This window comes from Pongo pygmaeus, chromosome 12, assembly GCF_028885625.2.
Source record: "Pongo pygmaeus isolate AG05252 chromosome 12, NHGRI_mPonPyg2-v2.0_pri, whole genome shotgun sequence".
NCBI lineage: Eukaryota > Metazoa > Chordata > Mammalia > Primates > Hominidae > Pongo > Pongo pygmaeus.
The window spans coordinates 81,201,813-81,213,837 of NC_072385.2; the positions used below are offsets into that span (position 1 = coordinate 81,201,813).

Below are 12,025 nucleotides of genomic sequence, written 5' to 3' on the forward strand. Positions count from 1 at the left end.
AATTTTAAAATGTCATTTGAGATTCACTTACTCTTTTCCCCAGCCCACTCCTCTAAAAATATTACTTATAAGTAATAAATAAAATTTTAAAATTTGTTTTCACGGTTTTTGACAGCAACTTTCTCAGGATAGCTTGCCTTTTGACTAATAAAAACATAATCCTATATTCGCATAATCCCATCCCTAATTGAACACCTACTTTATACAGAATGAATTGTTCAGGCTAAAGAATAATATCATTGACAGAGAGATCCTTATCTTCATGATCCAAGAAAGGAGAATTCTCTGAGGGCTTGTAAGCATGACAGCAGCTAAGAAAGATTACCAAAGCAATTAATAAGAAAGCAAAGCATTATACAGTGGAAATAAAAAGTAAAATATAAAAATAGAGGTCTTTAATAATAGACTATCTGGGAAGGCTTACTGCAGAGATCAGTTTTGAACCAGACAGTAAAAAATTATCACAGCCTTTTTCAAACAGTTCTCAAAAATTATTTTAAGAAAAAGAATAGTTCAGTCACATTAATTTCAATCATTTTCTAAGCCTATCAAAAGCAAAGGATGAGATTTGTTCATGTGGGTGTAACATTTTATCTACGTCCATGCTATTAACACTAGCTAGTAACTAACTACAAAGCCAACCTCTAATATTTAAATCCAGATTTTAAAATCTTGTCCTATAAGCCAGAGATAGATTTGAGTACTTTTTTGAGTGAAATTTTTATCCATACAACCAACTTTGAATATCTTGGCTGCCTGTATAAAATGAGATTTCAAAAAAGAAACACCTAGGCAATTTTTATGGGAATGCATTAGACCTTAATTCAACTCTATTTCATTTAAAACAGCAGTATAAAAGCTAGTTGATAAATGTTATCACATTACGCCGGGGTAATTTCAATAATGTAGTAAAATTGACATAAAATTTATCGGAGAAAAGAAACATGCACGTTCATCAGTTATAGGGAGACTACATGCAAGTAGTGTTGTATGGTCTTTCACCAGGTAAATTATACGACTTAAGAACAAATATTTTAAGTGAAAAATACATATATAGAGAAACAGATGCAAAAATTCAATTCACGGACATAGTAGAAGTACCAAACGTAAGGGTGGCTCTGAAACATAAAGTATGTTATTTTGAATGGAAAGTTCTAAGAGATTTAACCAAAGATCCAATAGCATACTGAATTAAGGATGATAACTGGGATGCAGTTAGAGGACAAGGAGGCAGGAACTAGCTCCAGAGCCATACAAATAAGATGTTGGTGTTAGTAGGGAGGCAAAGTCTTAAATTGCTAATTCATGTGTCAAATCAATGAGGAGAAAATGCCAGCAGTAAATTTCAAGGTGGATCGGGGTCATGACTCGGGAATCACGGCAAAAGGTTCACTAATGGAGGGCCACTGTTAACATTCTTCTCGTGATGGTTATATGAGGCAGGAAGGAGCCACACAGTTCAAACCATCTCTATGCAGGGGCCCTTTCTCATCATGGCTGCCTATCGTGAGACCAGAGTTTATTGCGATAGCAGTCCTCAGCAGGAAGTCTGTGAATACCGAACAGCGACAGTTATTTCTCCAGATGAAGGAAATATTAAAAATCATTTCTTCTTTTTAGAAGTAACCTTAAAATGAGGATGCTGAAAGAATGCTCAGGCAAATGAGTTATATTTCTTAAAAATCTGTAAAATCCTCTTCCAGCCTTTCTTTCTTTTTGTGGTTCATCCCTTATTCTTGATGATCTTTTTTTTTTTTTAATTTTCAAACTTCTCAGGAGTGAAAATATAGATGGCAATGCTGTGAAACAGAAGACATTGTTCAATTTTTAGGACTTGGACTTGTTAACATGAAAATAGTAACACAACTTGCTTTTGTTGGGTAAAAGTCATGTGATATTCCATTCATTGGGATATAAATTTACTTTTCTCCCTTATGAAATGGTAGAAATGTTAGTATTAATTTATTTAAGCAGGTATGCCTTGAAAAAATGGTGCTAGGCTACTGCATGAATTTGTATAAAAAGGACAAATAATTGGCCAGTACATTATATGCTGTTTCTCTATCCTGTTCCAGACTTACCGTAACATGCTGAAATATGAAACAATAAGGAAAAGGGCAGAAGGAAGGATAGAATATATGGCCTGCATACATCATAAAACATTTCCTTAAAGTAGCAATTTCGCCTGAGAAGAATATGTTAAAATGCAAGTCAACGACATAGAGTATATTTTCCCTTCTCACTCCCTCCTCAAAGGCTGAGATGCCATCATTCAATTCTCACTGTACATTTCTTAGAACTTTTGAACCTGAGTGATCCCGATTTCTACTCTGGACTTCAGGTTTATGAGTTAGCAGAAAGACAACCCCTCTAGCAACAGTTCCAAAGGATATAATTGCAAATATAGCATAAGACCCTCAGCTTTCAAGACTTTTAACATTGTTGTTGTTTTTAGAAAGTAATTGGTTTTGCTTTTGCTTTTTATCCCCCTCCCAATGCTCAGTGCAATCTATACTGCCTGGAAGCCAGACTTTAAATGAAGCAGACGCTCCAAGTTAAACTCTGAGCTGATAGTAAAGTTGTTTCCTAGCAACACAAAGTTATGAAAACTTCAAGAGTGCCACTTGCTCAATAGTTTCTCTCATTCAGTTTCATGCACTCAGTGGGTTATTATAACCTACTGAGTACCAAATCAAAATGAACTTGATCCTACATTAAAAGAAATGAAAAACCACTCCATTGATTTTGAACTAATGACCTTTTCAAACCTCAGGCATACAAAATCAAACTTTATATGATAGTTTAAAAGAGTATTTTTCAAAACGAAATTTGAGAAGGATGTTATAGAATGGTGATAAGGTTAGGCCATAAATCTACCCAAGCAGTTACTTTTTTTTTTTTTGAGATGGAGTCTCGCTGTTGCCCAGGTTGGAGTGCAGTGGCACGATCTCGGTTCACTGCAGGCTCCGCCCCCCGGGGTTCACGCCATTCTCCCGCCTCAGCATCTCGGGTAACTGGGACTACAGGCGCCAGCCACCTCGCCTGATAATTTTTTGTATTTTTAGTAGAGACGGGGTTTCACCATGTTAGCCAGGATAGGATGGTCTCGATCTCCTGACCTCGTGATCCGCCCGCCTCAGCCTCCCAAAGTGCTGGGATTACAGGCGTGAGCCACCGCGCCCGGCCGCAGATACATTGCTTTAAAACACCTAGACTTTCTGAAGATCTGGCTAACCTGACCTAGGCAGAGGAAATGGTGTGTAATTAAAATGACTTATAACAGTGTTTCTCAAATATTTTGGTCTCAGAACCCCTTTGGTTTCTTAAAAAATATTAGACTATCATAAAAGTACTGCTATTTATATGAGTTATATATGTCAACATTTCATTAAAATTAAACCTAGAAATTTTTTGTCTTTAGTTGTTTATTTAAAAATAAACACATTATGTCTTAAAATAATTAACATATATTTTAGAAAGAGTTTTATTTTCAAAAATGAAAATAATTTTGTGAGATGAGTGGCAATGTTTTACAGTTTTACAAGTCTCTTTTAATGTCTGGTTGAATAGAAGACAGCTTGATTCTTAAATTTTTTTTTTTTTTTGGCCTTTACTTGGTTGTGATATCACACATCACATAGCCTCTAGAAAATTCTACTGTGTTATCTTGAGAAAATGAGAGAAAAAAGGCAATTTTTCCTCTTCCTCTTTCACTTTCTCTTGTGAAATTAATTTGGACCACATTTTGAGAACTGTTGGCAGTAAGCATGTTTCTTCAGTGTGTAACAGGATTAAATGATTTCCTTTCTCATAGTCATTAACATTAGGCAGTATGGTAAAGTGATTTCGTTTCTGACACTTAAAAGTTAGCTTGCCTGAGTTTGATTCTATTTTGACAGCTTCTAACTCTATAGCCTTGAGTAAGTCACTTTAAGTCTCACTTGTATCATTTATAAAATGGGGCTGATAGTAACACTAGCCCCACAGTACTATAACAGAAGTAGGTAGGAAATAGACAACACAGCAGATTTTTTTTCTCGTCAGAGTAACCACCCATGATTATTGACTGTATCTCTGATTTTAAGACTGTTCAAGACTATTGGTTAAGACTAAAACAAATAATAAAACACTCAAATAACCACCACTTCCACTCTACCTCATTCTTAAAAAGAGGAAATAACGTGAACTTGTGATTACCAGATGCTAATACGCATTTTTGTATTGAAAGTTGAAGTTTGATTTACTTCTTAATATCAAGGAAGAAGTACCTGACATCATGTTTGAATTCATTTGTATTTGCTTCTTTCCTAATAAAATATCTTTTAATATCATCTGGTAGAGAGAGGAATGACGACGTGTGACTTTGCTTAAAGACATAGTCAAAGTGAGTATTAATGCAATTTGAAACTAGCACAGAAGTATGCGTTTAGTTTTGATGAATGATTTCTTGTTGGTAGATTTATACTTGCTTCAATCTTTATTCTGGTTCATATAATGGCCAAAAATAAACAATTATTATGGGCTTGAATCATACACTGACACTGGGTAAATTCCAACTACGTCATCACCTGTATATTCTTTTACAGGCACTGCAGGACTGATCACATTTGCAACATGAATATTATCTTTGATTCCATAATTTCAACACACTCAGTACTCAACAGCAATTTATAGCTAGATATGTTGTAAACAGTTTTTCGTTTTACCTTGAGAACTAGCTTAAGAGAGTAAATGAACTGAGATTGCACGAGGTCTTGCAACGAGCCGATAGGGTAATCCTGAACTCTACAATAAATGTCACTTCCCTCAAAGGAGAATAAATAGATGTTCTTGAAAATAGAATCTTTAAAACAGAGCCTTGTATGTTTTTGGACTTTAAACATTGGTAAAATATAAAATGATATTCAAAAATAAGTTTAAAAATGTAGCAACAATCATAGTCCATTCATATTAGGCATTTAAACAATGTGCTACGGCTTGTTATACCAAATCAGTTTTGATAGCCTTTGTTAGATAAATTAGTGGTTAGTGGGAAGTTTGAGAGCTGGGAGATTTAGTGTATTTGGGAGTAATATAAAGAAGTCTTAGGATATCTGGGTACTGTGTTTGAGGGGTAATAGTTTAATTTTGTGCCCCACTATGATGACTTTTTTATGACATTGAAGTGAAGAAGCAGAAAAACAAAAGATCATTGGGCATCATCTCACCTGTCTTTTTCCTGAGGAAAATGAGTTGAAATAAGGTGCTTTTCTTTAGCAAAGCATATTAGATTTAGAAGGCCTGTGTTCAAAATCTAGTACCCAGCTTACAGAACAAGTGTTCTAAAATGCATTTCTGAACTCTCTCAACTTCATATTCCTACGTAATAGGATGACAAGCATAACTACTCTGTAGTCCAATTTCAAGAATTGAAGGGGTTAACATACATAATAGAGTCACCTAGTTCTCAAAAGAAACAATTCCTTCCCACTTTCCTTTCCTTGCTTTTATTTTTTTTCACCTTCTTTACTGAAGATTATATCTTTTACCTATTCTTGGTGTCTGTCCTTTACTACAGATACCAGTAGCAATCATCTTTCATACACCCACTTTCTTTTGCATTTAAAAAATAAAATGTTGAAGCGGAAACTTGTTGAATTAAGCTATAATTTTATTAGTACGTGTGTGTACGTGTGTGTGTGTGTGTGTTTTAAACTCATTGCTGAACTGTTTTGGTTAAGTTAAAGTAAGTGCAAAATGTTTTCAGATATCAACAATAGAATTATTACCATTTGAGGAATAAGGTATTATCCCAAGATGACATATCCAAGACCTCAGATAAGAACACTGAGACATTACATTAGCTTCTTTAAGGTCACATAGCTAAGTGTCAAAGTAAGATTCAAAATGAATTCATTTGGTTTCAGTCTGGGCAATTAACCATGCTTTTGGTTAGATATAAGCATATTTTGCTTGTGCTTTAATAGCTGTCTCCGAAAGATCAGAAAAACTAAAATATATTTGACATGCTCTTCATTTTACTGTGGAGAATACATGATCAAGAACTGGTCTCAGTTTAATAAAGGTCATACAATAAACCACATTTTGGGACATGTACTAATGTCTCATAGGTATAGCTGTGCTATGGTAAGATTTGAGTTTTCACTAACAGGACTAATCATCCGTGATGTCAACCCATCCTAGGAAGAACTGCAGAATCAGGGACTCAAATCAGGAAGTTGAAAGATGTGCCACGGACTAAGCCCACAAAGGAAGGCCTTCTCTCTGGGCTTTCCTCTCTGTGATTTCCTTTTTCTGGAACTTGGCCGGTAACTCTCTAGATGTGGTGGAAACATGTCACAGCCTAATGGAATCAAGCTAAAAGCTCTGAAGAAATGGAACTGAAGCAGAATATTTTCCCAACCCCTTCATGGGATTCGTGACAGGTGTGCCTCATTTACCCAGCCTGCAGTTTTCAATTCCTAGTAAGAGGGAGCATGCAAGCACATAAGGTGGGAACTGGAGTGCACAAACCCTGGAACCAGCTGGCTGCTTCAGCACTGGCAGGAGTGAACTCCACTCACTTAGACCTGCAGCAGTCCACTCCTTGTGGGATGGAGTGCATGGTTGAGCAGGTGCAGGAGTCAGGGTGAGGGCTTTTGGGTGCTGGCAGGAGCAAACTCTGTGCAGACCTCATGGCAGCATCTGGGGAGATGCCTGCGACCCCTGAAGCCTCACATGGAGAATGTTACAGTGCTCTTTTAGCTCTGCCATCTGCAGATGGCTTAAGTGTTAACAGCTCAGTGGGCCTTCTGACTTTTCATATGAGGTGGCTGCCCTCTGCCAGTGAGGGTAAAAGGCCAGTGTGACAGCCTTTAGTGTTCACACTCATGGCACCCAAACTCTTGTCTGGCATCCAGGAGAAATAAGGTTGCACAGATAAATTAAAAGATGGTAAATGCAGGGGATTTTATTGCCAGTGAAAGTGGTTTTTAGTGGAAGAGGAGCTGAAAAAGGGATAGGGTGGGAAAGGTAATTTTCCCCTGAAGTCCGGCCATCTCCAGCTGGATTCTTCTCCAAAGTTAGCCATCAAGCTGTTCCTCTAAAGTCAAGCTGGTTCTCTCCGATGTCGAGCCATAGTCTCTGATGTCCAGCTTTCTCCTCTTCGCTTGCTGAGTCTGGAGTATTTATGGGCACAGGATGGGGGTGTGAGGCAGGCCACAGGTGGTTTTTGAAAAGGCAGCATTCAAGTGGGAAAACAAGGATGTAAATGATCACTTTGGGCCACAGTCTTAGGCTTTTCAGCTTGAGGGTAGGGCTTCACCAGGGACCCACCACTGTCTGCCTAGAATTTCTCTGCCTCCTCTCCCCATCAAAACCTGGAGTTATCAGGCAGGCATACTTCAGAAAACTTCACAAAGATATTTTATAGTTTGTGAGTTTTGAGAGCAGATTTGGAGATAAAAATGAGGCATAAGTTATTCTCTGTGTTGTAATACCCTTCCTTTGTACAAAGTAAGCATCCTCAATTATAAGTTAATCATAGCCCACACCTTAACATATTGTGAGTACAAGCAATATTAAAGGGAAATTTAAACTAAGAGTCTACACATTCAATGAATCTATAAAATTTCAGTACATGAGCAAGTTAGGAGGATGAATAGAATGCAAATATTATCAAGAGGCAGGAAAGATTTCCACTTTGGGCCATGATGCACTAAGAAAGACTGGATTTGTATTTCCAACTCAGATAACTAGAAAACTGAACAAAATATAACAAAATACAGCTTTGAGGCATTAAGCCATGCAGGATTATGATATCTGAGAGAATGATAATATTCTCCAGAAACTGCCTAGGGAAAAGATTTTCAACCTTGTACACTGTTGACATTTTGGGCTGGATAATTCTTTGTTGTAGGGAGCTGTCCTGCACATTGTATAAAGTTTAGCAGCATCCTTGGCTTTGGTGCTAATGTAGTAGCACTACCCTAGTTGTAACAACCTAAATTGTTATCAGACATTGCAAATGTCAACTATGGAACAAAATCATTTCAGTTTGAAAACCATTGGCCTAGAAGTAGTCCCTATGCTGCGGCATAAAGAAGGAAAATCCAAGCAGAACCAAGCCATCATGCAGATTTAGGAAGACGGAGATTAAAGGTTAAAGAGGTCTGAGTGGCTAGAATTTATAAAACAGACTACCAGTGAAAGGGGAGCTGAGAGAGAGAGAAAGAAAGAGCAAGCTTTAGAATCTACCTAGGGACATCCTCAATCTAATCTGCACCTATGTGAGAGGAAACCACATGAGCAGAGAAAGAACCCCTGGAAATTAGAAAGTGCAACCATTCACAGAGTCTACACACAGCTGGGAATAGCAATTCCTCCCATCAGCCAGAGTTGAAGACTTTTAAGACATGGAGAAATCTCAGAAGGGTGACACCCTAGTAGAAGGTCTAAATTAGCCCTCAATTAAAAGTTGGTCAAGACACACTCCAAAAAACTTAAAAGCAAGCATTTAACTGTTTCCAAGAACTTAATTGTTCACCAGAACAAGTTACAACACGATTTAAAGAAATACATCAAAATTCAGCATTCAACAACATAATATTCACAATGTTAGGTATCTAATCAATGAAGCTGGAAAATCTGCCTCATAATCACGAGAAAATATAATCAATAGTGACATTCATAAATAAGAGAGATGACAGAATTGGCAGTGAAGGACATTTAAAAATATGAAAAGAATTATAAATATGTGCCTTATGCTTATATGTGCCCAATGAAAAAATATGTGACAATGATAAAGAGAGAAATAAGAAATATAAAGCATTACCAAATAAAAATCTATAAAGGAAAAAACTAAAATAAAAAGTGCACTGTAGAGAATTAACAGCAGATTAGACATTGCAGAAGAAGAGATGATTAAAAATGAAGTCATCGGAAGGAAATGAGAACAGAGATCTAAAAAAACACAAAAAAAAGAAGACAGGAAAATAAAAAGAGCCACAGTGATAATTGTATTCTAACAAGTGTAATTAGATCCAGAAGGAGGAAGGCGGAAGGCTAAGGATGGGAGTGGAAGGAAAGGGTAGTATCTGCAGTAAGAATAGAGAATTTTAAATATGATGAAAACTGCAAATCAACACATCCAAGAAGTTAAGCAAACCCCAGTCAGAGTAAACACACAAAAAACAATAATATGGCACATCAAAATCAAATTGGTAAAACCAGTAATGCAGAGAAAAATCTTAAAATCTGCTAGAGAGGGCAGAAAAAATGACCTATTATGTACAAAGGAACAAACATAAAAGTGACAAAGCATTCTTGGCAAAATGTATGCAAGCAAGAAGAATATATAGTAACATCTTTAAAGTACTGTGAGGAAAAAAAATCCAAAACTGTCAATCTGGTTGTTCTCTGCTTGGCAAAAAGATTTTTCAAAAATTAAGTGAAAGAAAAATTATTTAGACAAATAACAATTGAGCTATTTCATCATTCACAGATTGGAACTACAAAAAATATTAAAGAATGTTCTTCAGGCAGAGAACAAATAATATAAGATAGAAATTTAAATTTAGAAAGATGAATGACAAATGCCATTCAATTATAATCATAAAGAAAGTGTAAAAGTTTTTTATTCTCATATTTAAATCTCTTTTAAAACAATTATGTGAACAAAAATACAAATATGTATATTATATAGAAATTAAAATAATAACATCAATAGCACATGAGGAGAGAAACAGACGTAAAATCTTGTTATCTTCTTTCAAGATATATACAAAGTAGCATTATATTTAAAAATAAACTGTGATAAGTTAAAGATGTATATTGTGAACCCTGGAAGATCTACTGAAAATTTAAACTAAGAGATGAGGAAGAAGCCAATATTGAAGAGAAAGTGGAATTATAAAAAGTTTTCATTTAACTCAAAAGAAGACAGGAAAAAAGGAATGAGAAAAATGGAACAAATAGAAAAACTACAAGTTGGCAGATTCAAAACCAACCATATTGTTAGTTATATCCAATCTAATTGGAATAATCTAAAAGCACAATCTATTGACAGAGATCAAGCTGACTAAAACGATCTAACTATATGTGTTATATAAGAAATGAATTTTAAATATTAATATACCAATAGGCTAAAAGTAGAAGATTTTAAAAGATATTATGAAAACACTAAGCAAAGGAAGCTGAATTGAATAAATTAATATCACACAAAGTAGGTTTCAAGCTAGGAATATCACCAGGGAAAAGAGAAACATTTTATAATGATAGAGAGGTCAATTCAACAGGAGGATATGCTTGAGGCCAGGAGTTTAAGACCAGCCTTGGCAACATAGTGAGACCTCTATTTGGGAGGCTGAAGTGAGAGGATGACTTGAGTCTGACAGGGCGAGGCTATAGTGAGCTCAGCTCTGATTGTACTACTGCACTCCAGCCTGGGTGACAGAGCAAGACGTTGTCTCAAAAAAAAGAGAAAAGAAAAAAAAAAAGGATATAAGGATATAACAATCCTAAGTGTACAAGCACCTAATAAAAAAGCTTCAAAATGCATGGGGGAAAATACAATTGAAATGCAAAATTTACAAATATACAAATATGATTGAGATAGTTAAAATTTTTTTCTTAGCTGACTGAGTAGTCAAAAGAATAGAAAACATTTATCAACTTAATTTTCTCATGAACAAAAAAATTAACAAAATAATAGGAAATTAAATCTAGAAATATAGAAATGGTATAAAACAACATGAATGAGTATAGTTACTATTTGAAAATGAATGTATTTCATATTAACAGACAAAAAAAAATATGATTACCCCAATACATTCAGAATGCAGGAGAAACATTTTGCAAAACTAAAAAAAAAAAAAAAAAAAACAAGAAAACCCAACAACAACTAAAACCTTTCAGCAAACTAGGACTGGAGACAACTCTCTCAATATAATAAAGTATATAGTTGAAAAAAACCCTACATCACACTCAATGACAAAAGGTTGTAGTTAATTCCCAAGTTTAAGGCAAAGATATTGCTCTCACTACTTATATTCATTATTTTAATGTAGTCCTAGACAGTTTAATAAGGAAAAAAAGAAGGAAAGGAAGGAAAAAAGAGAGAATGTTAAAGGATAATTACCAGTAGAAATGGCAGAGTCAGAGACTCCAAAAATCTGCCCCTCTGTAAAATCAATAAAAATTATGGCAAAAATTGCCAATATCAACTTTTTCAGAACTTTGAAAATTAAATAAAGCATGCAACAATCTGAGGAGTATTTATTCAAGAAAAATGACTATCTCAGTAAGAGTTACAAGCTTTGTGGTGTTTAAACTCATTGAAGTCACACTCCCCTCTCCCAGGTATGTGGTAACCCTAAAAGCCCAAAACTCACTATCACAGTATTCACGAAGAATAGTAGCTTACCAGCTACTCACTGGTGGAGAGAGAATGGGCTTGGAACTCATGTTAAACCTTATCCACAGAAAATTGACATTATCTGACCCCTCTGCAGTTATCTGAAAACCTTCTCTCACAGGCCTTGTATGTATTTGACCTTAGTCAGAGCTGACTTGATTTGGATCATTGAGAAAATAATTTTTATGGACATTAGTTAACTTTAAAAAGTTTAAGAATATGGCAGCTTACAAGAGGTGTTGATAACGGTTGGAGCAAACAAGAAGCTGACTAAAGCTGGGGAAGGAAATGTCCAAAGAAAACTTTGAAAAGCCCTAACGTGTTACTGAGAAGCCAAAAGACCAAGCATCTACAGGGTTGTATGGATGACCAGGAAAGACCTGAAAGAGCCCAAAGTCCTTCCTTCCAATTGATGTTGCAATTCTGTAAAATCAGGAAAGGAAGATTAAGGCAGAGTTTTAATCTGCCTGTTTAAGCTTGAAAATCATGAGGATAAACATAATTTTAGCAGTATACCATGTTATGGATCAGAATACTTAATATATTTTGTATGTCAATGTTATTCTAAGTGATCTATAAATCTAACACAACTCCAATCAACACTCTAGCCATCTTTGCTGATAAAACTGATAA

General features: G+C 35.5%; 1 long non-coding RNA gene across 1 annotated transcript in view; it reads right to left on the minus strand.

Moving 5' to 3' along the window:
• Positions 1–861: 861 nt before the first annotated feature.
• The window catches only part of LOC129030077 (uncharacterized), a 1,381,814-nt gene continuing 1,370,650 nt past the window's right edge, over positions 862–12,025 (minus strand). The window contains exon 11 of the long non-coding RNA XR_008500551.1: positions 862–1,799. This is a non-coding gene — a long non-coding RNA (uncharacterized LOC129030077). The remainder of the gene's footprint in view (positions 1,800–12,025) is intronic.